General features: G+C 50.0%; 88 non-coding genes across 88 annotated transcripts; all 88 read right to left on the bottom strand.

Moving 5' to 3' along the window:
• Positions 1 to 23: 23 nt before the first annotated feature.
• Positions 24 to 142, bottom strand: LOC141382261 (5S ribosomal RNA). The gene has a single exon (XR_012403188.1). It is a non-coding gene; the product is annotated as a 5S ribosomal RNA (ribosomal RNA).
• Positions 143 to 200: 58 nt separating this feature from the next.
• On the bottom strand, positions 201 to 319 carry LOC141382260 (5S ribosomal RNA). The gene has a single exon (XR_012403187.1). It is a non-coding gene; the product is annotated as a 5S ribosomal RNA (ribosomal RNA).
• A 58-nt stretch (positions 320 to 377) lies between these two features.
• LOC141382259 (5S ribosomal RNA) lies at positions 378 to 496 on the bottom strand. Its single transcript, XR_012403186.1, has one exon. It is a non-coding gene; the product is annotated as a 5S ribosomal RNA (ribosomal RNA).
• Positions 497 to 554: 58 nt separating this feature from the next.
• Positions 555 to 673, bottom strand: LOC141382258 (5S ribosomal RNA). The gene has a single exon (XR_012403185.1). It is a non-coding gene; the product is annotated as a 5S ribosomal RNA (ribosomal RNA).
• Positions 674 to 731: 58 nt separating this feature from the next.
• LOC141382257 (5S ribosomal RNA) lies at positions 732 to 850 on the bottom strand. Its single transcript, XR_012403184.1, has one exon. It is a non-coding gene; the product is annotated as a 5S ribosomal RNA (ribosomal RNA).
• A 58-nt stretch (positions 851 to 908) lies between these two features.
• Positions 909 to 1,027, bottom strand: LOC141382256 (5S ribosomal RNA). Its single transcript, XR_012403183.1, has one exon. It is a non-coding gene; the product is annotated as a 5S ribosomal RNA (ribosomal RNA).
• Positions 1,028 to 1,085: 58 nt separating this feature from the next.
• LOC141382255 (5S ribosomal RNA) lies at positions 1,086 to 1,204 on the bottom strand. Its single transcript, XR_012403182.1, has one exon. It is a non-coding gene; the product is annotated as a 5S ribosomal RNA (ribosomal RNA).
• A 58-nt stretch (positions 1,205 to 1,262) lies between these two features.
• LOC141382254 (5S ribosomal RNA) lies at positions 1,263 to 1,381 on the bottom strand. Its single transcript, XR_012403181.1, has one exon. It is a non-coding gene; the product is annotated as a 5S ribosomal RNA (ribosomal RNA).
• Positions 1,382 to 1,439: 58 nt separating this feature from the next.
• On the bottom strand, positions 1,440 to 1,558 carry LOC141382253 (5S ribosomal RNA). Its single transcript, XR_012403180.1, has one exon. It is a non-coding gene; the product is annotated as a 5S ribosomal RNA (ribosomal RNA).
• Positions 1,559 to 1,616: 58 nt separating this feature from the next.
• Positions 1,617 to 1,735, bottom strand: LOC141382252 (5S ribosomal RNA). The gene has a single exon (XR_012403179.1). It is a non-coding gene; the product is annotated as a 5S ribosomal RNA (ribosomal RNA).
• A 58-nt stretch (positions 1,736 to 1,793) lies between these two features.
• LOC141382250 (5S ribosomal RNA) lies at positions 1,794 to 1,912 on the bottom strand. Its single transcript, XR_012403177.1, has one exon. It is a non-coding gene; the product is annotated as a 5S ribosomal RNA (ribosomal RNA).
• A 58-nt stretch (positions 1,913 to 1,970) lies between these two features.
• LOC141382249 (5S ribosomal RNA) lies at positions 1,971 to 2,089 on the bottom strand. The gene has a single exon (XR_012403176.1). It is a non-coding gene; the product is annotated as a 5S ribosomal RNA (ribosomal RNA).
• A 58-nt stretch (positions 2,090 to 2,147) lies between these two features.
• Positions 2,148 to 2,266, bottom strand: LOC141382248 (5S ribosomal RNA). The gene has a single exon (XR_012403175.1). It is a non-coding gene; the product is annotated as a 5S ribosomal RNA (ribosomal RNA).
• A 58-nt stretch (positions 2,267 to 2,324) lies between these two features.
• On the bottom strand, positions 2,325 to 2,443 carry LOC141382247 (5S ribosomal RNA). The gene has a single exon (XR_012403174.1). It is a non-coding gene; the product is annotated as a 5S ribosomal RNA (ribosomal RNA).
• Positions 2,444 to 2,501: 58 nt separating this feature from the next.
• On the bottom strand, positions 2,502 to 2,620 carry LOC141382246 (5S ribosomal RNA). Its single transcript, XR_012403173.1, has one exon. It is a non-coding gene; the product is annotated as a 5S ribosomal RNA (ribosomal RNA).
• Positions 2,621 to 2,678: 58 nt separating this feature from the next.
• On the bottom strand, positions 2,679 to 2,797 carry LOC141382245 (5S ribosomal RNA). The gene has a single exon (XR_012403172.1). It is a non-coding gene; the product is annotated as a 5S ribosomal RNA (ribosomal RNA).
• A 58-nt stretch (positions 2,798 to 2,855) lies between these two features.
• On the bottom strand, positions 2,856 to 2,974 carry LOC141382244 (5S ribosomal RNA). The gene has a single exon (XR_012403171.1). It is a non-coding gene; the product is annotated as a 5S ribosomal RNA (ribosomal RNA).
• Positions 2,975 to 3,032: 58 nt separating this feature from the next.
• LOC141382243 (5S ribosomal RNA) lies at positions 3,033 to 3,151 on the bottom strand. Its single transcript, XR_012403170.1, has one exon. It is a non-coding gene; the product is annotated as a 5S ribosomal RNA (ribosomal RNA).
• A 58-nt stretch (positions 3,152 to 3,209) lies between these two features.
• On the bottom strand, positions 3,210 to 3,328 carry LOC141382242 (5S ribosomal RNA). Its single transcript, XR_012403169.1, has one exon. It is a non-coding gene; the product is annotated as a 5S ribosomal RNA (ribosomal RNA).
• Positions 3,329 to 3,386: 58 nt separating this feature from the next.
• LOC141382241 (5S ribosomal RNA) lies at positions 3,387 to 3,505 on the bottom strand. The gene has a single exon (XR_012403168.1). It is a non-coding gene; the product is annotated as a 5S ribosomal RNA (ribosomal RNA).
• Positions 3,506 to 3,563: 58 nt separating this feature from the next.
• On the bottom strand, positions 3,564 to 3,682 carry LOC141382239 (5S ribosomal RNA). Its single transcript, XR_012403166.1, has one exon. It is a non-coding gene; the product is annotated as a 5S ribosomal RNA (ribosomal RNA).
• Positions 3,683 to 3,740: 58 nt separating this feature from the next.
• On the bottom strand, positions 3,741 to 3,859 carry LOC141382238 (5S ribosomal RNA). The gene has a single exon (XR_012403165.1). It is a non-coding gene; the product is annotated as a 5S ribosomal RNA (ribosomal RNA).
• A 58-nt stretch (positions 3,860 to 3,917) lies between these two features.
• Positions 3,918 to 4,036, bottom strand: LOC141382237 (5S ribosomal RNA). The gene has a single exon (XR_012403164.1). It is a non-coding gene; the product is annotated as a 5S ribosomal RNA (ribosomal RNA).
• A 58-nt stretch (positions 4,037 to 4,094) lies between these two features.
• Positions 4,095 to 4,213, bottom strand: LOC141382236 (5S ribosomal RNA). Its single transcript, XR_012403163.1, has one exon. It is a non-coding gene; the product is annotated as a 5S ribosomal RNA (ribosomal RNA).
• A 58-nt stretch (positions 4,214 to 4,271) lies between these two features.
• On the bottom strand, positions 4,272 to 4,390 carry LOC141382235 (5S ribosomal RNA). The gene has a single exon (XR_012403162.1). It is a non-coding gene; the product is annotated as a 5S ribosomal RNA (ribosomal RNA).
• Positions 4,391 to 4,448: 58 nt separating this feature from the next.
• LOC141382234 (5S ribosomal RNA) lies at positions 4,449 to 4,567 on the bottom strand. Its single transcript, XR_012403161.1, has one exon. It is a non-coding gene; the product is annotated as a 5S ribosomal RNA (ribosomal RNA).
• Positions 4,568 to 4,625: 58 nt separating this feature from the next.
• LOC141382233 (5S ribosomal RNA) lies at positions 4,626 to 4,744 on the bottom strand. Its single transcript, XR_012403160.1, has one exon. It is a non-coding gene; the product is annotated as a 5S ribosomal RNA (ribosomal RNA).
• A 58-nt stretch (positions 4,745 to 4,802) lies between these two features.
• LOC141382232 (5S ribosomal RNA) lies at positions 4,803 to 4,921 on the bottom strand. Its single transcript, XR_012403159.1, has one exon. It is a non-coding gene; the product is annotated as a 5S ribosomal RNA (ribosomal RNA).
• Positions 4,922 to 4,979: 58 nt separating this feature from the next.
• Positions 4,980 to 5,098, bottom strand: LOC141382231 (5S ribosomal RNA). The gene has a single exon (XR_012403158.1). It is a non-coding gene; the product is annotated as a 5S ribosomal RNA (ribosomal RNA).
• Positions 5,099 to 5,156: 58 nt separating this feature from the next.
• On the bottom strand, positions 5,157 to 5,275 carry LOC141382230 (5S ribosomal RNA). The gene has a single exon (XR_012403157.1). It is a non-coding gene; the product is annotated as a 5S ribosomal RNA (ribosomal RNA).
• Positions 5,276 to 5,333: 58 nt separating this feature from the next.
• On the bottom strand, positions 5,334 to 5,452 carry LOC137493770 (5S ribosomal RNA). The gene has a single exon (XR_011013745.2). It is a non-coding gene; the product is annotated as a 5S ribosomal RNA (ribosomal RNA).
• Positions 5,453 to 5,510: 58 nt separating this feature from the next.
• Positions 5,511 to 5,629, bottom strand: LOC137493421 (5S ribosomal RNA). The gene has a single exon (XR_011013394.2). It is a non-coding gene; the product is annotated as a 5S ribosomal RNA (ribosomal RNA).
• Positions 5,630 to 5,687: 58 nt separating this feature from the next.
• Positions 5,688 to 5,806, bottom strand: LOC137493542 (5S ribosomal RNA). The gene has a single exon (XR_011013515.2). It is a non-coding gene; the product is annotated as a 5S ribosomal RNA (ribosomal RNA).
• A 58-nt stretch (positions 5,807 to 5,864) lies between these two features.
• LOC137492235 (5S ribosomal RNA) lies at positions 5,865 to 5,983 on the bottom strand. The gene has a single exon (XR_011012207.1). It is a non-coding gene; the product is annotated as a 5S ribosomal RNA (ribosomal RNA).
• A 58-nt stretch (positions 5,984 to 6,041) lies between these two features.
• LOC141383306 (5S ribosomal RNA) lies at positions 6,042 to 6,160 on the bottom strand. Its single transcript, XR_012404318.1, has one exon. It is a non-coding gene; the product is annotated as a 5S ribosomal RNA (ribosomal RNA).
• A 58-nt stretch (positions 6,161 to 6,218) lies between these two features.
• On the bottom strand, positions 6,219 to 6,337 carry LOC141382228 (5S ribosomal RNA). Its single transcript, XR_012403155.1, has one exon. It is a non-coding gene; the product is annotated as a 5S ribosomal RNA (ribosomal RNA).
• Positions 6,338 to 6,395: 58 nt separating this feature from the next.
• Positions 6,396 to 6,514, bottom strand: LOC141382227 (5S ribosomal RNA). Its single transcript, XR_012403154.1, has one exon. It is a non-coding gene; the product is annotated as a 5S ribosomal RNA (ribosomal RNA).
• Positions 6,515 to 6,572: 58 nt separating this feature from the next.
• On the bottom strand, positions 6,573 to 6,691 carry LOC141382226 (5S ribosomal RNA). The gene has a single exon (XR_012403153.1). It is a non-coding gene; the product is annotated as a 5S ribosomal RNA (ribosomal RNA).
• Positions 6,692 to 6,749: 58 nt separating this feature from the next.
• Positions 6,750 to 6,868, bottom strand: LOC141382225 (5S ribosomal RNA). Its single transcript, XR_012403152.1, has one exon. It is a non-coding gene; the product is annotated as a 5S ribosomal RNA (ribosomal RNA).
• Positions 6,869 to 6,926: 58 nt separating this feature from the next.
• Positions 6,927 to 7,045, bottom strand: LOC141383146 (5S ribosomal RNA). Its single transcript, XR_012404120.1, has one exon. It is a non-coding gene; the product is annotated as a 5S ribosomal RNA (ribosomal RNA).
• Positions 7,046 to 7,103: 58 nt separating this feature from the next.
• Positions 7,104 to 7,222, bottom strand: LOC141382224 (5S ribosomal RNA). The gene has a single exon (XR_012403151.1). It is a non-coding gene; the product is annotated as a 5S ribosomal RNA (ribosomal RNA).
• A 58-nt stretch (positions 7,223 to 7,280) lies between these two features.
• Positions 7,281 to 7,399, bottom strand: LOC141382223 (5S ribosomal RNA). Its single transcript, XR_012403150.1, has one exon. It is a non-coding gene; the product is annotated as a 5S ribosomal RNA (ribosomal RNA).
• A 58-nt stretch (positions 7,400 to 7,457) lies between these two features.
• LOC141382221 (5S ribosomal RNA) lies at positions 7,458 to 7,576 on the bottom strand. Its single transcript, XR_012403148.1, has one exon. It is a non-coding gene; the product is annotated as a 5S ribosomal RNA (ribosomal RNA).
• Positions 7,577 to 7,634: 58 nt separating this feature from the next.
• LOC141382220 (5S ribosomal RNA) lies at positions 7,635 to 7,753 on the bottom strand. The gene has a single exon (XR_012403147.1). It is a non-coding gene; the product is annotated as a 5S ribosomal RNA (ribosomal RNA).
• A 58-nt stretch (positions 7,754 to 7,811) lies between these two features.
• On the bottom strand, positions 7,812 to 7,930 carry LOC141382219 (5S ribosomal RNA). Its single transcript, XR_012403146.1, has one exon. It is a non-coding gene; the product is annotated as a 5S ribosomal RNA (ribosomal RNA).
• Positions 7,931 to 7,988: 58 nt separating this feature from the next.
• LOC137492222 (5S ribosomal RNA) lies at positions 7,989 to 8,107 on the bottom strand. The gene has a single exon (XR_011012194.1). It is a non-coding gene; the product is annotated as a 5S ribosomal RNA (ribosomal RNA).
• Positions 8,108 to 8,165: 58 nt separating this feature from the next.
• Positions 8,166 to 8,284, bottom strand: LOC137492221 (5S ribosomal RNA). Its single transcript, XR_011012193.1, has one exon. It is a non-coding gene; the product is annotated as a 5S ribosomal RNA (ribosomal RNA).
• Positions 8,285 to 8,342: 58 nt separating this feature from the next.
• On the bottom strand, positions 8,343 to 8,461 carry LOC137492220 (5S ribosomal RNA). Its single transcript, XR_011012192.1, has one exon. It is a non-coding gene; the product is annotated as a 5S ribosomal RNA (ribosomal RNA).
• Positions 8,462 to 8,519: 58 nt separating this feature from the next.
• Positions 8,520 to 8,638, bottom strand: LOC137492219 (5S ribosomal RNA). Its single transcript, XR_011012191.1, has one exon. It is a non-coding gene; the product is annotated as a 5S ribosomal RNA (ribosomal RNA).
• A 58-nt stretch (positions 8,639 to 8,696) lies between these two features.
• Positions 8,697 to 8,815, bottom strand: LOC137492218 (5S ribosomal RNA). Its single transcript, XR_011012190.1, has one exon. It is a non-coding gene; the product is annotated as a 5S ribosomal RNA (ribosomal RNA).
• Positions 8,816 to 8,873: 58 nt separating this feature from the next.
• Positions 8,874 to 8,992, bottom strand: LOC141383550 (5S ribosomal RNA). Its single transcript, XR_012404573.1, has one exon. It is a non-coding gene; the product is annotated as a 5S ribosomal RNA (ribosomal RNA).
• A 58-nt stretch (positions 8,993 to 9,050) lies between these two features.
• Positions 9,051 to 9,169, bottom strand: LOC137492215 (5S ribosomal RNA). The gene has a single exon (XR_011012187.1). It is a non-coding gene; the product is annotated as a 5S ribosomal RNA (ribosomal RNA).
• Positions 9,170 to 9,227: 58 nt separating this feature from the next.
• Positions 9,228 to 9,346, bottom strand: LOC137492214 (5S ribosomal RNA). Its single transcript, XR_011012186.1, has one exon. It is a non-coding gene; the product is annotated as a 5S ribosomal RNA (ribosomal RNA).
• Positions 9,347 to 9,404: 58 nt separating this feature from the next.
• On the bottom strand, positions 9,405 to 9,523 carry LOC137492213 (5S ribosomal RNA). The gene has a single exon (XR_011012185.1). It is a non-coding gene; the product is annotated as a 5S ribosomal RNA (ribosomal RNA).
• A 1,206-nt stretch (positions 9,524 to 10,729) lies between these two features.
• On the bottom strand, positions 10,730 to 10,848 carry LOC141383920 (5S ribosomal RNA). The gene has a single exon (XR_012404988.1). It is a non-coding gene; the product is annotated as a 5S ribosomal RNA (ribosomal RNA).
• Positions 10,849 to 10,906: 58 nt separating this feature from the next.
• Positions 10,907 to 11,025, bottom strand: LOC141382217 (5S ribosomal RNA). Its single transcript, XR_012403144.1, has one exon. It is a non-coding gene; the product is annotated as a 5S ribosomal RNA (ribosomal RNA).
• Positions 11,026 to 11,083: 58 nt separating this feature from the next.
• LOC141382216 (5S ribosomal RNA) lies at positions 11,084 to 11,202 on the bottom strand. The gene has a single exon (XR_012403143.1). It is a non-coding gene; the product is annotated as a 5S ribosomal RNA (ribosomal RNA).
• A 58-nt stretch (positions 11,203 to 11,260) lies between these two features.
• On the bottom strand, positions 11,261 to 11,379 carry LOC141382215 (5S ribosomal RNA). The gene has a single exon (XR_012403142.1). It is a non-coding gene; the product is annotated as a 5S ribosomal RNA (ribosomal RNA).
• A 58-nt stretch (positions 11,380 to 11,437) lies between these two features.
• On the bottom strand, positions 11,438 to 11,556 carry LOC141382214 (5S ribosomal RNA). The gene has a single exon (XR_012403141.1). It is a non-coding gene; the product is annotated as a 5S ribosomal RNA (ribosomal RNA).
• A 58-nt stretch (positions 11,557 to 11,614) lies between these two features.
• On the bottom strand, positions 11,615 to 11,733 carry LOC141382213 (5S ribosomal RNA). Its single transcript, XR_012403140.1, has one exon. It is a non-coding gene; the product is annotated as a 5S ribosomal RNA (ribosomal RNA).
• Positions 11,734 to 11,791: 58 nt separating this feature from the next.
• On the bottom strand, positions 11,792 to 11,910 carry LOC141382212 (5S ribosomal RNA). Its single transcript, XR_012403139.1, has one exon. It is a non-coding gene; the product is annotated as a 5S ribosomal RNA (ribosomal RNA).
• A 58-nt stretch (positions 11,911 to 11,968) lies between these two features.
• LOC141382211 (5S ribosomal RNA) lies at positions 11,969 to 12,087 on the bottom strand. The gene has a single exon (XR_012403138.1). It is a non-coding gene; the product is annotated as a 5S ribosomal RNA (ribosomal RNA).
• A 58-nt stretch (positions 12,088 to 12,145) lies between these two features.
• Positions 12,146 to 12,264, bottom strand: LOC141382210 (5S ribosomal RNA). Its single transcript, XR_012403137.1, has one exon. It is a non-coding gene; the product is annotated as a 5S ribosomal RNA (ribosomal RNA).
• A 58-nt stretch (positions 12,265 to 12,322) lies between these two features.
• Positions 12,323 to 12,441, bottom strand: LOC141383029 (5S ribosomal RNA). Its single transcript, XR_012403994.1, has one exon. It is a non-coding gene; the product is annotated as a 5S ribosomal RNA (ribosomal RNA).
• A 58-nt stretch (positions 12,442 to 12,499) lies between these two features.
• LOC141382209 (5S ribosomal RNA) lies at positions 12,500 to 12,618 on the bottom strand. The gene has a single exon (XR_012403136.1). It is a non-coding gene; the product is annotated as a 5S ribosomal RNA (ribosomal RNA).
• A 58-nt stretch (positions 12,619 to 12,676) lies between these two features.
• Positions 12,677 to 12,795, bottom strand: LOC141382207 (5S ribosomal RNA). The gene has a single exon (XR_012403134.1). It is a non-coding gene; the product is annotated as a 5S ribosomal RNA (ribosomal RNA).
• Positions 12,796 to 12,853: 58 nt separating this feature from the next.
• LOC141382206 (5S ribosomal RNA) lies at positions 12,854 to 12,972 on the bottom strand. Its single transcript, XR_012403133.1, has one exon. It is a non-coding gene; the product is annotated as a 5S ribosomal RNA (ribosomal RNA).
• Positions 12,973 to 13,030: 58 nt separating this feature from the next.
• LOC141382205 (5S ribosomal RNA) lies at positions 13,031 to 13,149 on the bottom strand. Its single transcript, XR_012403132.1, has one exon. It is a non-coding gene; the product is annotated as a 5S ribosomal RNA (ribosomal RNA).
• Positions 13,150 to 13,207: 58 nt separating this feature from the next.
• Positions 13,208 to 13,326, bottom strand: LOC141382204 (5S ribosomal RNA). The gene has a single exon (XR_012403131.1). It is a non-coding gene; the product is annotated as a 5S ribosomal RNA (ribosomal RNA).
• Positions 13,327 to 13,384: 58 nt separating this feature from the next.
• On the bottom strand, positions 13,385 to 13,503 carry LOC141382203 (5S ribosomal RNA). Its single transcript, XR_012403130.1, has one exon. It is a non-coding gene; the product is annotated as a 5S ribosomal RNA (ribosomal RNA).
• A 58-nt stretch (positions 13,504 to 13,561) lies between these two features.
• Positions 13,562 to 13,680, bottom strand: LOC141382202 (5S ribosomal RNA). Its single transcript, XR_012403129.1, has one exon. It is a non-coding gene; the product is annotated as a 5S ribosomal RNA (ribosomal RNA).
• A 58-nt stretch (positions 13,681 to 13,738) lies between these two features.
• On the bottom strand, positions 13,739 to 13,857 carry LOC141382128 (5S ribosomal RNA). Its single transcript, XR_012403055.1, has one exon. It is a non-coding gene; the product is annotated as a 5S ribosomal RNA (ribosomal RNA).
• A 58-nt stretch (positions 13,858 to 13,915) lies between these two features.
• On the bottom strand, positions 13,916 to 14,034 carry LOC141382201 (5S ribosomal RNA). Its single transcript, XR_012403128.1, has one exon. It is a non-coding gene; the product is annotated as a 5S ribosomal RNA (ribosomal RNA).
• A 58-nt stretch (positions 14,035 to 14,092) lies between these two features.
• Positions 14,093 to 14,211, bottom strand: LOC141382200 (5S ribosomal RNA). Its single transcript, XR_012403127.1, has one exon. It is a non-coding gene; the product is annotated as a 5S ribosomal RNA (ribosomal RNA).
• A 58-nt stretch (positions 14,212 to 14,269) lies between these two features.
• LOC141382199 (5S ribosomal RNA) lies at positions 14,270 to 14,388 on the bottom strand. Its single transcript, XR_012403126.1, has one exon. It is a non-coding gene; the product is annotated as a 5S ribosomal RNA (ribosomal RNA).
• A 58-nt stretch (positions 14,389 to 14,446) lies between these two features.
• LOC141382198 (5S ribosomal RNA) lies at positions 14,447 to 14,565 on the bottom strand. Its single transcript, XR_012403125.1, has one exon. It is a non-coding gene; the product is annotated as a 5S ribosomal RNA (ribosomal RNA).
• Positions 14,566 to 14,623: 58 nt separating this feature from the next.
• Positions 14,624 to 14,742, bottom strand: LOC141382196 (5S ribosomal RNA). The gene has a single exon (XR_012403123.1). It is a non-coding gene; the product is annotated as a 5S ribosomal RNA (ribosomal RNA).
• A 58-nt stretch (positions 14,743 to 14,800) lies between these two features.
• LOC141383549 (5S ribosomal RNA) lies at positions 14,801 to 14,919 on the bottom strand. The gene has a single exon (XR_012404572.1). It is a non-coding gene; the product is annotated as a 5S ribosomal RNA (ribosomal RNA).
• Positions 14,920 to 14,977: 58 nt separating this feature from the next.
• Positions 14,978 to 15,096, bottom strand: LOC141382195 (5S ribosomal RNA). Its single transcript, XR_012403122.1, has one exon. It is a non-coding gene; the product is annotated as a 5S ribosomal RNA (ribosomal RNA).
• Positions 15,097 to 15,154: 58 nt separating this feature from the next.
• LOC141382194 (5S ribosomal RNA) lies at positions 15,155 to 15,273 on the bottom strand. The gene has a single exon (XR_012403121.1). It is a non-coding gene; the product is annotated as a 5S ribosomal RNA (ribosomal RNA).
• Positions 15,274 to 16,479: 1,206 nt separating this feature from the next.
• On the bottom strand, positions 16,480 to 16,598 carry LOC141383919 (5S ribosomal RNA). The gene has a single exon (XR_012404987.1). It is a non-coding gene; the product is annotated as a 5S ribosomal RNA (ribosomal RNA).
• A 58-nt stretch (positions 16,599 to 16,656) lies between these two features.
• Positions 16,657 to 16,775, bottom strand: LOC141382193 (5S ribosomal RNA). The gene has a single exon (XR_012403120.1). It is a non-coding gene; the product is annotated as a 5S ribosomal RNA (ribosomal RNA).
• Positions 16,776 to 16,833: 58 nt separating this feature from the next.
• LOC141382192 (5S ribosomal RNA) lies at positions 16,834 to 16,952 on the bottom strand. Its single transcript, XR_012403119.1, has one exon. It is a non-coding gene; the product is annotated as a 5S ribosomal RNA (ribosomal RNA).
• A 58-nt stretch (positions 16,953 to 17,010) lies between these two features.
• LOC141382191 (5S ribosomal RNA) lies at positions 17,011 to 17,129 on the bottom strand. Its single transcript, XR_012403118.1, has one exon. It is a non-coding gene; the product is annotated as a 5S ribosomal RNA (ribosomal RNA).
• A 58-nt stretch (positions 17,130 to 17,187) lies between these two features.
• On the bottom strand, positions 17,188 to 17,306 carry LOC141382190 (5S ribosomal RNA). Its single transcript, XR_012403117.1, has one exon. It is a non-coding gene; the product is annotated as a 5S ribosomal RNA (ribosomal RNA).
• Positions 17,307 to 17,364: 58 nt separating this feature from the next.
• On the bottom strand, positions 17,365 to 17,483 carry LOC141382189 (5S ribosomal RNA). Its single transcript, XR_012403116.1, has one exon. It is a non-coding gene; the product is annotated as a 5S ribosomal RNA (ribosomal RNA).
• Positions 17,484 to 17,541: 58 nt separating this feature from the next.
• Positions 17,542 to 17,660, bottom strand: LOC141382188 (5S ribosomal RNA). The gene has a single exon (XR_012403115.1). It is a non-coding gene; the product is annotated as a 5S ribosomal RNA (ribosomal RNA).
• Positions 17,661 to 17,718: 58 nt separating this feature from the next.
• LOC141382187 (5S ribosomal RNA) lies at positions 17,719 to 17,837 on the bottom strand. Its single transcript, XR_012403114.1, has one exon. It is a non-coding gene; the product is annotated as a 5S ribosomal RNA (ribosomal RNA).
• Between the last annotated feature and the right edge of the window lie 47 nt (positions 17,838 to 17,884).

The raw sequence follows: 17,884 nt of genomic DNA, 5'->3' as shown, positions 1-17,884 counted from the left end.
CTGCCAAATGAAGCACTTCGAAAAGCTTACAGCACCTGGTATTCCCAGGCGGTCTCCCATCCAAGTACTAACCAGGCCCGACCCTGCTTTACTTCCGAGTTCAGATGAGATCGGGCATTTCCAGGGTGGTATGGCCGTAAGCGAAAGAGGCTGTCAAGCGTTGGCTATTTAAATCAGCTGCCAAATGAAGCACTTCGAAAAGCTTACAGCACCTGGTATTCCCAGGCGGTCTCCCATCCAAGTACTAACCAGGCCCGACCCTGCTTTACTTCCGAGTTCAGATGAGATCGGGCATTTCCAGGGTGGTATGGCCGTAAGCGAAAGAGGCTGTCAAGCGTTGGCTATTTAAATCAGCTGCCAAATGAAGCACTTCGAAAAGCTTACAGCACCTGGTATTCCCAGGCGGTCTCCCATCCAAGTACTAACCAGGCCCGACCCTGCTTTACTTCCGAGTTCAGATGAGATCGGGCATTTCCAGGGTGGTATGGCCGTAAGCGAAAGAGGCTGTCAAGCGTTGGCTATTTAAATCAGCTGCCAAATGAAGCACTTCGAAAAGCTTACAGCACCTGGTATTCCCAGGCGGTCTCCCATCCAAGTACTAACCAGGCCCGACCCTGCTTTACTTCCGAGTTCAGATGAGATCGGGCATTTCCAGGGTGGTATGGCCGTAAGCGAAAGAGGCTGTCAAGCGTTGGCTATTTAAATCAGCTGCCAAATGAAGCACTTCGAAAAGCTTACAGCACCTGGTATTCCCAGGCGGTCTCCCATCCAAGTACTAACCAGGCCCGACCCTGCTTTACTTCCGAGTTCAGATGAGATCGGGCATTTCCAGGGTGGTATGGCCGTAAGCGAAAGAGGCTGTCAAGCGTTGGCTATTTAAATCAGCTGCCAAATGAAGCACTTCGAAAAGCTTACAGCACCTGGTATTCCCAGGCGGTCTCCCATCCAAGTACTAACCAGGCCCGACCCTGCTTTACTTCCGAGTTCAGATGAGATCGGGCATTTCCAGGGTGGTATGGCCGTAAGCGAAAGAGGCTGTCAAGCGTTGGCTATTTAAATCAGCTGCCAAATGAAGCACTTCGAAAAGCTTACAGCACCTGGTATTCCCAGGCGGTCTCCCATCCAAGTACTAACCAGGCCCGACCCTGCTTTACTTCCGAGTTCAGATGAGATCGGGCATTTCCAGGGTGGTATGGCCGTAAGCGAAAGAGGCTGTCAAGCGTTGGCTATTTAAATCAGCTGCCAAATGAAGCACTTCGAAAAGCTTACAGCACCTGGTATTCCCAGGCGGTCTCCCATCCAAGTACTAACCAGGCCCGACCCTGCTTTACTTCCGAGTTCAGATGAGATCGGGCATTTCCAGGGTGGTATGGCCGTAAGCGAAAGAGGCTGTCAAGCGTTGGCTATTTAAATCAGCTGCCAAATGAAGCACTTCGAAAAGCTTACAGCACCTGGTATTCCCAGGCGGTCTCCCATCCAAGTACTAACCAGGCCCGACCCTGCTTTACTTCCGAGTTCAGATGAGATCGGGCATTTCCAGGGTGGTATGGCCGTAAGCGAAAGAGGCTGTCAAGCGTTGGCTATTTAAATCAGCTGCCAAATGAAGCACTTCAAAAAGCTTACAGCACCTGGTATTCCCAGGCGGTCTCCCATCCAAGTACTAACCAGGCCCGACCCTGCTTTACTTCCGAGTTCAGATGAGATCGGGCATTTCCAGGGTGGTATGGCCGTAAGCGAAAGAGGCTGTCAAGCGTTGGCTATTTAAATCAGCTGCCAAATGAAGCACTTCGAAAAGCTTACAGCACCTGGTATTCCCAGGCGGTCTCCCATCCAAGTACTAACCAGGCCCGACCCTGCTTTACTTCCGAGTTCAGATGAGATCGGGCATTTCCAGGGTGGTATGGCCGTAAGCGAAAGAGGCTGTCAAGCGTTGGCTATTTAAATCAGCTGCCAAATGAAGCACTTCRAAAAGCTTACAGCACCTGGTATTCCCAGGCGGTCTCCCATCCAAGTACTAACCAGGCCCGACCCTGCTTTACTTCCGAGTTCAGATGAGATCGGGCATTTCCAGGGTGGTATGGCCGTAAGCGAAAGAGGCTGTCAAGCGTTGGCTATTTAAATCAGCTGCCAAATGAAGCACTTCGAAAAGCTTACAGCACCTGGTATTCCCAGGCGGTCTCCCATCCAAGTACTAACCAGGCCCGACCCTGCTTTACTTCCGAGTTCAGATGAGATCGGGCATTTCCAGGGTGGTATGGCCGTAAGCGAAAGAGGCTGTCAAGCGTTGGCTATTTAAATCAGCTGCCAAATGAAGCACTTCGAAAAGCTTACAGCACCTGGTATTCCCAGGCGGTCTCCCATCCAAGTACTAACCAGGCCCGACCCTGCTTTACTTCCGAGTTCAGATGAGATCGGGCATTTCCAGGGTGGTATGGCCGTAAGCGAAAGAGGCTGTCAAGCGTTGGCTATTTAAATCAGCTGCCAAATGAAGCACTTCGAAAAGCTTACAGCACCTGGTATTCCCAGGCGGTCTCCCATCCAAGTACTAACCAGGCCCGACCCTGCTTTACTTCCGAGTTCAGATGAGATCGGGCATTTCCAGGGTGGTATGGCCGTAAGCGAAAGAGGCTGTCAAGCGTTGGCTATTTAAATCAGCTGCCAAATGAAGCACTTCRAAAAGCTTACAGCACCTGGTATTCCCAGGCGGTCTCCCATCCAAGTACTAACCAGGCCCGACCCTGCTTTACTTCCGAGTTCAGATGAGATCGGGCATTTCCAGGGTGGTATGGCCGTAAGCGAAAGAGGCTGTCAAGCGTTGGCTATTTAAATCAGCTGCCAAATGAAGCACTTCGAAAAGCTTACAGCACCTGGTATTCCCAGGCGGTCTCCCATCCAAGTACTAACCAGGCCCGACCCTGCTTTACTTCCGAGTTCAGATGAGATCGGGCATTTCCAGGGTGGTATGGCCGTAAGCGAAAGAGGCTGTCAAGCGTTGGCTATTTAAATCAGCTGCCAAATGAAGCACTTCGAAAAGCTTACAGCACCTGGTATTCCCAGGCGGTCTCCCATCCAAGTACTAACCAGGCCCGACCCTGCTTTACTTCCGAGTTCAGATGAGATCGGGCATTTCCAGGGTGGTATGGCCGTAAGCGAAAGAGGCTGTCAAGCGTTGGCTATTTAAATCAGCTGCCAAATGAAGCACTTCGAAAAGCTTACAGCACCTGGTATTCCCAGGCGGTCTCCCATCCAAGTACTAACCAGGCCCGACCCTGCTTTACTTCCGAGTTCAGATGAGATCGGGCATTTCCAGGGTGGTATGGCCGTAAGCGAAAGAGGCTGTCAAGCGTTGGCTATTTAAATCAGCTGCCAAATGAAGCACTTCRAAAAGCTTACAGCACCTGGTATTCCCAGGCGGTCTCCCATCCAAGTACTAACCAGGCCCGACCCTGCTTTACTTCCGAGTTCAGATGAGATCGGGCATTTCCAGGGTGGTATGGCCGTAAGCGAAAGAGGCTGTCAAGCGTTGGCTATTTAAATCAGCTGCCAAATGAAGCACTTCGAAAAGCTTACAGCACCTGGTATTCCCAGGCGGTCTCCCATCCAAGTACTAACCAGGCCCGACCCTGCTTTACTTCCGAGTTCAGATGAGATCGGGCATTTCCAGGGTGGTATGGCCGTAAGCGAAAGAGGCTGTCAAGCGTTGGCTATTTAAATCAGCTGCCAAATGAAGCACTTCRAAAAGCTTACAGCACCTGGTATTCCCAGGCGGTCTCCCATCCAAGTACTAACCAGGCCCGACCCTGCTTTACTTCCGAGTTCAGATGAGATCGGGCATTTCCAGGGTGGTATGGCCGTAAGCGAAAGAGGCTGTCAAGCGTTGGCTATTTAAATCAGCTGCCAAATGAAGCACTTCGAAAAGCTTACAGCACCTGGTATTCCCAGGCGGTCTCCCATCCAAGTACTAACCAGGCCCGACCCTGCTTTACTTCCGAGTTCAGATGAGATCGGGCATTTCCAGGGTGGTATGGCCGTAAGCGAAAGAGGCTGTCAAGCGTTGGCTATTTAAATCAGCTGCCAAATGAAGCACTTCRAAAAGCTTACAGCACCTGGTATTCCCAGGCGGTCTCCCATCCAAGTACTAACCAGGCCCGACCCTGCTTTACTTCCGAGTTCAGATGAGATCGGGCATTTCCAGGGTGGTATGGCCGTAAGCGAAAGAGGCTGTCAAGCGTTGGCTATTTAAATCAGCTGCCAAATGAAGCACTTCGAAAAGCTTACAGCACCTGGTATTCCCAGGCGGTCTCCCATCCAAGTACTAACCAGGCCCGACCCTGCTTTACTTCCGAGTTCAGATGAGATCGGGCATTTCCAGGGTGGTATGGCCGTAAGCGAAAGAGGCTGTCAAGCGTTGGCTATTTAAATCAGCTGCCAAATGAAGCACTTCRAAAAGCTTACAGCACCTGGTATTCCCAGGCGGTCTCCCATCCAAGTACTAACCAGGCCCGACCCTGCTTTACTTCCGAGTTCAGATGAGATCGGGCATTTCCAGGGTGGTATGGCCGTAAGCGAAAGAGGCTGTCAAGCGTTGGCTATTTAAATCAGCTGCCAAATGAAGCACTTCRAAAAGCTTACAGCACCTGGTATTCCCAGGCGGTCTCCCATCCAAGTACTAACCAGGCCCGACCCTGCTTTACTTCCGAGTTCAGATGAGATCGGGCATTTCCAGGGTGGTATGGCCGTAAGCGAAAGAGGCTGTCAAGCGTTGGCTATTTAAATCAGCTGCCAAATGAAGCACTTCAAAAAGCTTACAGCACCTGGTATTCCCAGGCGGTCTCCCATCCAAGTACTAACCAGGCCCGACCCTGCTTTACTTCCGAGTTCAGATGAGATCGGGCATTTCCAGGGTGGTATGGCCGTAAGCGAAAGAGGCTGTCAAGCGTTGGCTATTTAAATCAGCTGCCAAATGAAGCACTTCGAAAAGCTTACAGCACCTGGTATTCCCAGGCGGTCTCCCATCCAAGTACTAACCAGGCCCGACCCTGCTTTACTTCCGAGTTCAGATGAGATCGGGCATTTCCAGGGTGGTATGGCCGTAAGCGAAAGAGGCTGTCAAGCGTTGGCTATTTAAATCAGCTGCCAAATGAAGCACTTCGAAAAGCTTACAGCACCTGGTATTCCCAGGCGGTCTCCCATCCAAGTACTAACCAGGCCCGACCCTGCTTTACTTCCGAGTTCAGATGAGATCGGGCATTTCCAGGGTGGTATGGCCGTAAGCGAAAGAGGCTGTCAAGCGTTGGCTATTTAAATCAGCTGCCAAATGAAGCACTTCGAAAAGCTTACAGCACCTGGTATTCCCAGGCGGTCTCCCATCCAAGTACTAACCAGGCCCGACCCTGCTTTACTTCCGAGTTCAGATGAGATCGGGCATTTCCAGGGTGGTATGGCCGTAAGCGAAAGAGGCTGTCAAGCGTTGGCTATTTAAATCAGCTGCCAAATGAAGCACTTCRAAAAGCTTACAGCACCTGGTATTCCCAGGCGGTCTCCCATCCAAGTACTAACCAGGCCCGACCCTGCTTTACTTCCGAGTTCAGATGAGATCGGGCATTTCCAGGGTGGTATGGCCGTAAGCGAAAGAGGCTGTCAAGCGTTGGCTATTTAAATCAGCTGCCAAATGAAGCACTTCRAAAAGCTTACAGCACCTGGTATTCCCAGGCGGTCTCCCATCCAAGTACTAACCAGGCCCGACCCTGCTTTACTTCCGAGTTCAGATGAGATCGGGCATTTCCAGGGTGGTATGGCCGTAAGCGAAAGAGGCTGTCAAGCGTTGGCTATTTAAATCAGCTGCCAAATGAAGCACTTCGAAAAGCTTACAGCACCTGGTATTCCCAGGCGGTCTCCCATCCAAGTACTAACCAGGCCCGACCCTGCTTTACTTCCGAGTTCAGATGAGATCGGGCATTTCCAGGGTGGTATGGCCGTAAGCGAAAGAGGCTGTCAAGCGTTGGCTATTTAAATCAGCTGCCAAATGAAGCACTTCAAAAAGCTTACAGCACCTGGTATTCCCAGGCGGTCTCCCATMCAAGTACTAACCAGGCCCGACCCTGCTTTACTTCCGAGTTCAGATGAGATCGGGCATTTCCAGGGTGGTATGGCCGTAAGCGAAAGAGGCTGTCAAGCGTTGGCTATTTAAATCAGCTGCCAAATGAAGCACTTCGAAAAGCTTACAGCACCTGGTATTCCCAGGCGGTCTCCCATCCAAGTACTAACCAGGCCCGACCCTGCTTTACTTCCGAGTTCAGATGAGATCGGGCATTTCCAGGGTGGTATGGCCGTAAGCGAAAGAGGCTGTCAAGCGTTGGCTATTTAAATCAGCTGCCAAATGAAGCACTTCAAAAAGCTTACAGCACCTGGTATTCCCAGGCGGTCTCCCATCCAAGTACTAACCAGGCCCGACCCTGCTTTACTTCCGAGTTCAGATGAGATCGGGCATTTCCAGGGTGGTATGGCCGTAAGCGAAAGAGGCTGTCAAGCGTTGGCTATTTAAATCAGCTGCCAAATGAAGCACTTCGAAAAGCTTACAGCACCTGGTATTCCCAGGCGGTCTCCCATCCAAGTACTAACCAGGCCCGACCCTGCTTTACTTCCGAGTTCAGATGAGATCGGGCATTTCCAGGGTGGTATGGCCGTAAGCGAAAGAGGCTGTCAAGCGTTGGCTATTTAAATCAGCTGCCAAATGAAGCACTTCAAAAAGCTTACAGCACCTGGTATTCCCAGGCGGTCTCCCATCCAAGTACTAACCAGGCCCGACCCTGCTTTACTTCCGAGTTCAGATGAGATCGGGCATTTCCAGGGTGGTATGGCCGTAAGCGAAAGAGGCTGTCAAGCGTTGGCTATTTAAATCAGCTGCCAAATGAAGCACTTCGAAAAGCTTACAGCACCTGGTATTCCCAGGCGGTCTCCCATCYRAGTACTAACCAGGCCCGACCCTGCTTTACTTCCGAGTTCAGATGAGATCGGGCATTTCCAGGGTGGTATGGCCGTAAGCGAAAGAGGCTGTCAAGCGTTGGCTATTTAAATCAGCTGCCAAATGAAGCACTTCAAAAAGCTTACAGCACCTGGTATTCCCAGGCGGTCTCCCATCCAAGTACTAACCAGGCCCGACCCTGCTTTACTTCCGAGTTCAGATGAGATCGGGCATTTCCAGGGTGGTATGGCCGTAAGCGAAAGAGGCTGTCAAGCGTTGGCTATTTAAATCAGCTGCCAAATGAAGCACTTCGAAAAGCTTACAGCACCTGGTATTCCCAGGCGGTCTCCCATCCAAGTACTAACCAGGCCCGACCCTGCTTTACTTCCGAGTTCAGATGAGATCGGGCATTTCCAGGGTGGTATGGCCGTAAGCGAAAGAGGCTGTCAAGCGTTGGCTATTTAAATCAGCTGCCAAATGAAGCACTTCAAAAAGCTTACAGCACCTGGTATTCCCAGGCGGTCTCCCATCCAAGTACTAACCAGGCCCGACCCTGCTTTACTTCCGAGTTCAGATGAGATCGGGCATTTCCAGGGTGGTATGGCCGTAAGCGAAAGAGGCTGTCAAGCGTTGGCTATTTAAATCAGCTGCCAAATGAAGCACTTCGAAAAGCTTACAGCACCTGGTATTCCCAGGCGGTCTCCCATCCAAGTACTAACCAGGCCCGACCCTGCTTTACTTCCGAGTTCAGATGAGATCGGGCATTTCCAGGGTGGTATGGCCGTAAGCGAAAGAGGCTGTCAAGCGTTGGCTATTTAAATCAGCTGCCAAATGAAGCACTTCAAAAAGCTTACAGCACCTGGTATTCCCAGGCGGTCTCCCATCCAAGTACTAACCAGGCCCGACCCTGCTTTACTTCCGAGTTCAGATGAGATCGGGCATTTCCAGGGTGGTATGGCCGTAAGCGAAAGAGGCTGTCAAGCGTTGGCTATTTAAATCAGCTGCCAAATGAAGCACTTCGAAAAGCTTACAGCACCTGGTATTCCCAGGCGGTCTCCCATCCAAGTACTAACCAGGCCCGACCCTGCTTTACTTCCGAGTTCAGATGAGATCGGGCATTTCCAGGGTGGTATGGCCGTAAGCGAAAGAGGCTGTCAAGCGTTGGCTATTTAAATCAGCTGCCAAATGAAGCACTTCGAAAAGCTTACAGCACCTGGTATTCCCAGGCGGTCTCCCATCCAAGTACTAACCAGGCCCGACCCTGCTTTACTTCCGAGTTCAGATGAGATCGGGCATTTCCAGGGTGGTATGGCCGTAAGCGAAAGAGACTGTCAAGCGTTGGCTATTTAAATCAGCTGCCAAATGAAGCACTTCAAAAAGCTTACAGCACCTGGTATTCCCAGGCGGTCTCCCATCCAAGTACTAACCAGGCCCGACCCTGCTTTACTTCCGAGTTCAGATGAGATCGGGCATTTCCAGGGTGGTATGGCCGTAAGCGAAAGAGGCTGTCAAGCGTTGGCTATTTAAATCAGCTGCCAAATGAAGCACTTCGAAAAGCTTACAGCACCTGGTATTCCCAGGCGGTCTCCCATCCAAGTACTAACCAGGCCCGACCCTGCTTTACTTCCGAGTTCAGATGAGATCGGGCATTTCCAGGGTGGTATGGCCGTAAGCGAAAGAGGCTGTCAAGCGTTGGCTATTTAAATCAGCTGCCAAATGAAGCACTTCAAAAAGCTTACAGCACCTGGTATTCCCAGGCGGTCTCCCATCCAAGTACTAACCAGGCCCGACCCTGCTTTACTTCCGAGTTCAGATGAGATCGGGCATTTCCAGGGTGGTATGGCCGTAAGCGAAAGAGGCTGTCAAGCGTTGGCTATTTAAATCAGCTGCCAAATGAAGCACTTCAAAAAGCTTACAGCACCTGGTATTCCCAGGCGGTCTCCCATCCAAGTACTAACCAGGCCCGACCCTGCTTTACTTTCGAGTTCAGATGAGATCGGGCATTTCCAGGGTGGTATGGCCGTAAGCGAAAGAGGCTGTCAAGCGTTGGCTATTTAAATCAGCTGCCAAATGAAGCACTTCGAAAAGCTTACAGCACCTGGTATTCCCAGGCGGTCTCCCATCCAAGTACTAACCAGGCCCGACCCTGCTTTACTTCCGAGTTCAGATGAGATCGGGCATTTCCAGGGTGGTATGGCCGTAAGCGAAAGAGGCTGTCAAGCGTTGGCTATTTAAATCAGCTGCCAAATGAAGCACTTCGAAAAGCTTACAGCACCTGGTATTCCCAGGCGGTCTCCCATCCAAGTACTAACCAGGCCCGACCCTGCTTTACTTCCGAGTTCAGATGAGATCGGGCATTTCCAGGGTGGTATGGCCGTAAGCGAAAGAGGCTGTCAAGCGTTGGCTATTTAAATCAGCTGCCAAATGAAGCACTTCAAAAAGCTTACAGCACCTGGTATTCCCAGGCGGTCTCCCATCCAAGTACTAACCAGGCCCGACCCTGCTTTACTTCCGAGTTCAGATGAGATCGGGCATTTCCAGGGTGGTATGGCCGTAAGCGAAAGAGGCTGTCAAGCGTTGGCTATTTAAATCAGCTGCCAAATGAAGCACTTCGAAAAGCTTACAGCACCTGGGGCCTCATGTACGAAGACTTGCGTGGAAATCTTACTAAAACATTGCGTACGCACAAAGCTGTAAATGTGCGTACGCAGAAAAAAATTCAGATGTATGAAACACTGCGTACGCCGAATCTCACGCATATTCTTTCGTACATCTGAATGAACGTGAAACTGAGCGCAACATGCACGAGCACAAAACCCCTCCCTGCCTCCTCCCCCGTATGAATATGCTAATGACTATGCTAATGGCAAAACCCAACGAAAAAGCAACGGCAAAATCAAACAAAAAGAGAAACTTTGAACAGAATGTGAATTGGAGGTGCTGCTTTCGGAGGTAGAACGGAGAAAAGCGGTGTTATTTGCAAGTTTGTTCTCCGGAATTAACAACAAAAGAAAAAAATAGAGTGGGAGAGTTTAGCTGATACGGTTAACACAGTTGGGTCTGAACATCGCACTGAGTACATTTAAAAAAGAAATAGTGTGGTTTATATCTGTAAACTGTTGCAGTTCCCCTAGCAGTCTCAGTGGCGCACCTCATAAGAAGCATATGATCATATGCTGACACGTTCGAGCACAAACTCGGTTCGAATCCAGCGTCTGATGAATTCTTTCTTCTTTTTTTTCCCGCTACATATCAGATTTTGCCCACTATTTATCACGAGAAAGACAAGTAGGAATCATTAATAAGTTTGTGCATCATATTTTATTTGCACATTTATTGAATGGAAATGTTTCTGATTCACGCATGCAAATTTATCTTCAGATAGTGTCTTTATAGCAATGTGCGTGCAGTAGATCACTCAGATTACATTGGGAAAACAGGCGACCGCTGCAGATTGTGCTTTAATGTTTAGCTGGTCAAATGTATGGTATGGAAACCTTATATACCTGCTAGATGAACCCGTCTCATACAGCTGCCATTGCAAGGATCAGACACTTTGTAGAGAAGAATTTAACACAACTGCCTCTAGGAGTCGCCAATGGAAATAAAACAGACACGCACAAAAAATGTGCGTACGCCTGCCAGAAAGCTGCCGTGAACCTGCGCACATTCCCACGTTCAGTTCATTGTTAGTAAATCCAAACGTGAGCGATTCTGAGCGTGAAACCTGGCGTACGCAAAGTTTTTGTGCGTACGCAGCGTTGATACATGAGGCCCCAGGTATTCCCAGGCGGTCTCCCATCCAAGTACTAACCAGGCCCGACCCTGCTTTACTTCCGAGTTCAGATGAGATCGGGCATTTCCAGGGTGGTATGGCCGTAAGCGAAAGAGGCTGTCAAGCGTTGGCTATTTAAATCAGCTGCCAAATGAAGCACTTCAAAAAGCTTACAGCACCTGGTATTCCCAGGCGGTCTCCCATCCAAGTACTAACCAGGCCCGACCCTGCTTTACTTCCGAGTTCAGATGAGATCGGGCATTTCCAGGGTGGTATGGCCGTAAGCGAAAGAGGCTGTCAAGCGTTGGCTATTTAAATCAGCTGCCAAATGAAGCACTTCGAAAAGCTTACAGCACCTGGTATTCCCAGGCGGTCTCCCATCCAAGTACTAACCAGGCCCGACCCTGCTTTACTTCCGAGTTCAGATGAGATCGGGCATTTCCAGGGTGGTATGGCCGTAAGCGAAAGAGGCTGTCAAGCGTTGGCTATTTAAATCAGCTGCCAAATGAAGCACTTCAAAAAGCTTACAGCACCTGGTATTCCCAGGCGGTCTCCCATCCAAGTACTAACCAGGCCCGACCCTGCTTTACTTCCGAGTTCAGATGAGATCGGGCATTTCCAGGGTGGTATGGCCGTAAGCGAAAGAGGCTGTCAAGCGTTGGCTATTTAAATCAGCTGCCAAATGAAGCACTTCGAAAAGCTTACAGCACCTGGTATTCCCAGGCGGTCTCCCATCCAAGTACTAACCAGGCCCGACCCTGCTTTACTTCCGAGTTCAGATGAGATCGGGCATTTCCAGGGTGGTATGGCCGTAAGCGAAAGAGGCTGTCAAGCGTTGGCTATTTAAATCAGCTGCCAAATGAAGCACTTCAAAAAGCTTACAGCACCTGGTATTCCCAGGCGGTCTCCCATCCAAGTACTAACCAGGCCCGACCCTGCTTTACTTCCGAGTTCAGATGAGATCGGGCATTTCCAGGGTGGTATGGCCGTAAGCGAAAGAGGCTGTCAAGCGTTGGCTATTTAAATCAGCTGCCAAATGAAGCACTTCGAAAAGCTTACAGCACCTGGTATTCCCAGGCGGTCTCCCATCCAAGTACTAACCAGGCCCGACCCTGCTTTACTTCCGAGTTCAGATGAGATCGGGCATTTCCAGGGTGGTATGGCCGTAAGCGAAAGAGGCTGTCAAGCGTTGGCTATTTAAATCAGCTGCCAAATGAAGCACTTCAAAAAGCTTACAGCACCTGGTATTCCCAGGCGGTCTCCCATCCAAGTACTAACCAGGCCCGACCCTGCTTTACTTCCGAGTTCAGATGAGATCGGGCATTTCCAGGGTGGTATGGCCGTAAGCGAAAGAGGCTGTCAAGCGTTGGCTATTTAAATCAGCTGCCAAATGAAGCACTTCGAATAGCTTACAGCACCTGGTATTCCCAGGCGGTCTCCCATCCAAGTACTAACCAGGCCCGACCCTGCTTTACTTCCGAGTTCAGATGAGATCGGGCATTTCCAGGGTGGTATGGCCGTAAGCGAAAGAGGCTGTCAAGCGTTGGCTATTTAAATCAGCTGCCAAATGAAGCACTTCGAAAAGCTTACAGCACCAGGTATTCCCAGGCGGTCTCCCATCCAAGTACTAACCAGGCCCGACCCTGCTTTACTTCCGAGTTCAGATGAGATCGGGCATTTCCAGGGTGGTATGGCCGTAAGCGAAAGAGGCTGTCAAGCGTTGGCTATTTAAATCAGCTGCCAAATGAAGCACTTCAAAAAGCTTACAGCACCTGGTATTCCCAGGCGGTCTCCCATCCAAGTACTAACCAGGCCCGACCCTGCTTTACTTCCGAGTTCAGATGAGATCGGGCATTTCCAGGGTGGTATGGCCGTAAGCGAAAGAGGCTGTCAAGCGTTGGCTATTTAAATCAGCTGCCAAATGAAGCACTTCAAAAAGCTTACAGCACCTGGTATTCCCAGGCGGTCTCCCATCCAAGTACTAACCAGGCCCGACCCTGCTTTACTTCCGAGTTCAGATGAGATCGGGCATTTCCAGGGTGGTATGGCCGTAAGCGAAAGAGGCTGTCAAGCGTTGGCTATTTAAATCAGCTGCCAAATGAAGCACTTCGAAAAGCTTACAGCACCTGGTATTCCCAGGCGGTCTCCCATCCAAGTACTAACCAGGCCCGACCCTGCTTTACTTCCGAGTTCAGATGAGATCGGGCATTTCCAGGGTGGTATGGCCGTAAGCGAAAGAGGCTGTCAAGCGTTGGCTATTTAAATCAGCTGCCAAATGAAGCACTTCAAAAAGCTTACAGCACCTGGTATTCCCAGGCGGTCTCCCATCCAAGTACTAACCAGGCCCGACCCTGCTTTACTTCCGAGTTCAGATGAGATCGGGCATTTCCAGGGTGGTATGGCCGTAAGCGAAAGAGGCTGTCAAGCGTTGGCTATTTAAATCAGCTGCCAAATGAAGCACTTCGAAAAGCTTACAGCACCTGGTATTCCCAGGCGGTCTCCCATCCAAGTACTAACCAGGCCCGACCCTGCTTTACTTCCGAGTTCAGATGAGATCGGGCATTTCCAGGGTGGTATGGCCGTAAGCGAAAGAGGCTGTCAAGCGTTGGCTATTTAAATCAGCTGCCAAATGAAGCACTTCAAAAAGCTTACAGCACCTGGTATTCCCAGGCGGTCTCCCATCCAAGTACTAACCAGGCCCGACCCTGCTTTACTTCCGAGTTCAGATGAGATCGGGCATTTCCAGGGTGGTATGGCCGTAAGCGAAAGAGGCTGTCAAGCGTTGGCTATTTAAATCAGCTGCCAAATGAAGCACTTCGAAAAGCTTACAGCACCTGGTATTCCCAGGCGGTCTCCCATCCAAGTACTAACCAGGCCCGACCCTGCTTTACTTCCGAGTTCAGATGAGATCGGGCATTTCCAGGGTGGTATGGCCGTAAGCGAAAGAGGCTGTCAAGCGTTGGCTATTTAAATCAGCTGCCAAATGAAGCACTTCAAAAAGCTTACAGCACCTGGTATTCCCAGGCGGTCTCCCATCCAAGTACTAACCAGGCCCAACCCTGCTTTACTTCCGAGTTCAGATGAGATCGGGCATTTCCAGGGTGGTATGGCCGTAAGCGAAAGAGGCTGTCAAGCGTTGGCTATTTAAATCAGCTGCCAAATGAAGCACTTCGAAAAGCTTACAGCACCTGGTATTCCCAGGCGGTCTCCCATCCAAGTACTAACCAGGCCCGACCCTGCTTTACTTCCGAGTTCAGATGAGATCGGGCATTTCCAGGGTGGTATGGCCGTAAGCGAAAGAGGCTGTCAAGCGTTGGCTATTTAAATCAGCTGCCAAATGAAGCACTTCAAAAAGCTTACAGCACCTGGTATTCCCAGGCGGTCTCCCATCCAAGTACTAACCAGGCCCGACCCTGCTTTACTTCCGAGTTCAGATGAGATCGGGCATTTCCAGGGTGGTATGGCCGTAAGCGAAAGAGGCTGTCAAGCGTTGGCTATTTAAATCAGCTGCCAAATGAAGCACTTCGAAAAGCTTACAGCACCTGGTATTCCCAGGCGGTCTCCCATCCAAGTACTAACCAGGCCCGACCCTGCTTTACTTCCGAGTTCAGATGAGATCGGGCATTTCCAGGGTGGTATGGCCGTAAGCGAAAGAGGCTGTCAAGCGTTGGCTATTTAAATCAGCTGCCAAATGAAGCACTTCGAAAAGCTTACAGCACCTGGTATTCCCAGGCGGTCTCCCATCCAAGTACTAACCAGGCCCGACCCTGCTTTACTTCCGAGTTCAGATGAGATCGGGCATTTCCAGGGTGGTATGGCCGTAAGCGAAAGAGGCTGTCAAGCGTTGGCTATTTAAATCAGCTGCCAAATGAAGCACTTCAAAAAGCTTACAGCACCTGGTATTCCCAGGCGGTCTCCCATCCAAGTACTAACCAGGCCCGACCCTGCTTTACTTCCGAGTTCAGATGAGATCGGGCATTTCCAGGGTGGTATGGCCGTAAGCAAAAGAGGCTGTCAAGCGTTGGCTATTTAAATCAGCTGCCAAATGAAGCACTTCAAAAAGCTTACAGCACCTGGTATTCCCAGGCGGTCTCCCATCCAAGTACTAACCAGGCCCGACCCTGCTTTACTTTCGAGTTCAGATGAGATCGGGCATTTCCAGGGTGGTATGGCCGTAAGCGAAAGAGGCTGTCAAGCGTTGGCTATTTAAATCAGCTGCCAAATGAAGCACTTCGAAAAGCTTACAGCACCTGGTATTCCCAGGCGGTCTCCCATCCAAGTACTAACCAGGCCCGACCCTGCTTTACTTCCGAGTTCAGATGAGATCGGGCATTTCCAGGGTGGTATGGCCGTAAGCGAAAGAGGCTGTCAAGCGTTGGCTATTTAAATCAGCTGCCAAATGAAGCACTTCAAAAAGCTTACAGCACCTGGTATTCCCAGGCGGTCTCCCATCCAAGTACTAACCAGGCCCGACCCTGCTTTACTTCCGAGTTCAGATGAGATCGGGCATTTCCAGGGTGGTATGGCCGTAAGCGAAAGAGGCTGTCAAGCGTTGGCTATTTAAATCAGCTGCCAAATGAAGCACTTCGAAAAGCTTACAGCACCTGGGGCCTCATGTACGAAGACTTGCGTGGAAATCTTACTAAAACATTGCGTACGCACAAAGCTGTAAATGTGCGTACGCAGAAAAAAATTCAGATGTATGAAACACTGCGTACGCCGAATCTCACGCATATTCTTTCGTACATCTGAATGAACGTGAAACTGAGCGCAACATGCACGAGCACAAAACCCCTCCCTGCCTCCTCCCCCGTATGAATATGCTAATGACTATGCTAATGGCAAAACCCAACGAAAAAGCAACGGCAAAATCAAACAAAAAGAGAAACTTTGAACAGAATGTGAATTGGAGGTGCTGCTTTCGGAGGTAGAACGGAGAAAAGCGGTGTTATTTGCAAGTTTGTTCTCCGGAATTAACAACAAAAGAAAAAAATAGAGTGGGAGAGTTTAGCTGATACGGTTAACACAGTTGGGTCTGAACATCGCACTGAGTACATTTAAAAAAGAAATAGTGTGGTTTATATCTGTAAACTGTTGCAGTTCCCCTAGCAGTCTCAGTGGCGCACCTCATAAGAAGCATATGATCATATGCTGACACGTTCGAGCACAAACTCGGTTCGAATCCAGCGTCTGATGAATTCTTTCTTCTTTTTTTTCCCGCTACATATCAGATTTTGCCCACTATTTATCACGAGAAAGACAAGTAGGAATCATTAATAAGTTTGTGCATCATATTTTATTTGCACATTTATTGAATGGAAATGTTTCTGATTCACGCATGCAAATTTATCTTCAGATAGTGTCTTTATAGCAATGTGCGTGCAGTAGATCACTCAGATTACATTGGGAAAACAGGCGACCGCTGCAGATTGTGCTTTAATGTTTAGCTGGTCAAATGTATGGTATGGAAACCTTATATACCTGCTAGATGAACCCGTCTCATACAGCTGCCATTGCAAGGATCAGACACTTTGTAGAGAAGAATTTAACACAACTGCCTCTAGGAGTCGCCAATGGAAATAAAACAGACACGCACAAAAAATGTGCGTACGCCTGCCAGAAAGCTGCCGTGAACCTGCGCACATTCCCACGTTCAGTTCATTGTTAGTAAATCCAAACGTGAGCGATTCTGAGCGTGAAACCTGGCGTACGCAAAGTTTTTGTGCGTACGCAGCGTTGATACATGAGGCCCCAGGTATTCCCAGGCGGTCTCCCATCCAAGTACTAACCAGGCCCGACCCTGCTTTACTTCCGAGTTCAGATGAGATCGGGCATTTCCAGGGTGGTATGGCCGTAAGCGAAAGAGGCTGTCAAGCGTTGGCTATTTAAATCAGCTGCCAAATGAAGCACTTCAAAAAGCTTACAGCACCTGGTATTCCCAGGCGGTCTCCCATCCAAGTACTAACCAGGCCCGACCCTGCTTTACTTCCGAGTTCAGATGAGATCGGGCATTTCCAGGGTGGTATGGCCGTAAGCGAAAGAGGCTGTCAAGCGTTGGCTATTTAAATCAGCTGCCAAATGAAGCACTTCGAAAAGCTTACAGCACCTGGTATTCCCAGGCGGTCTCCCATCCAAGTACTAACCAGGCCCGACCCTGCTTTACTTCCGAGTTCAGATGAGATCGGGCATTTCCAGGGTGGTATGGCCGTAAGCGAAAGAGGCTGTCAAGCGTTGGCTATTTAAATCAGCTGCCAAATGAAGCACTTCAAAAAGCTTACAGCACCTGGTATTCCCAGGCGGTCTCCCATCCAAGTACTAACCAGGCCCGACCCTGCTTTACTTCCGAGTTCAGATGAGATCGGGCATTTCCAGGGTGGTATGGCCGTAAGCGAAAGAGGCTGTCAAGCGTTGGCTATTTAAATCAGCTGCCAAATGAAGCACTTCGAAAAGCTTACAGCACCTGGTATTCCCAGGCGGTCTCCCATCCAAGTACTAACCAGGCCCGACCCTGCTTTACTTCCGAGTTCAGATGAGATCGGGCATTTCCAGGGTGGTATGGCCGTAAGCGAAAGAGGCTGTCAAGCGTTGGCTATTTAAATCAGCTGCCAAATGAAGCACTTCAAAAAGCTTACAGCACCTGGTATTCCCAGGCGGTCTCCCATCCAAGTACTAACCAGGCCCGACCCTGCTTTACTTCCGAGTTCAGATGAGATCGGGCATTTCCAGGGTGGTATGGCCGTAAGCGAAAGAGGCTGTCAAGCGTTGGCTATTTAAATCAGCTGCCAAATGAAGCACTTCGAAAAGCTTACAGCACCTGGTATTCCCAGGCGGTCTCCCATCCAAGTACTAACCAGGCCCGACCCTGCTTTACTTCCGAGTTCAGATGAGATCGGGCATTTCCAGGGTGGTATGGCCGTAAGCGAAAGAGGCTGTCAAGCGTTGGCTATTTAAATCAGCTGCCAAATGAAGCACTTCAAAAAGCTTACAGCACCTGGTATTCCCAGGCGGTCTCCCATCCAAGTACTAACCAGGCCCGACCCTGCTTTACTTCCGAGTTCAGATGAGATCGGGCATTTCCAGGGTGGTATGGCCGTAAGCGAAAGAGGCTGTCAAGCGTTGGCTATTTAAATCAGCTGCCAAATGAA

This window comes from Danio rerio, chromosome 4, assembly GCF_049306965.1.
Source record: "Danio rerio strain Tuebingen ecotype United States chromosome 4, GRCz12tu, whole genome shotgun sequence".
NCBI classification, from domain to species: Eukaryota; Metazoa; Chordata; class Actinopteri; order Cypriniformes; family Danionidae; genus Danio; species Danio rerio.
This window is presented reverse-complemented; position numbering and strand designations above follow the sequence as displayed.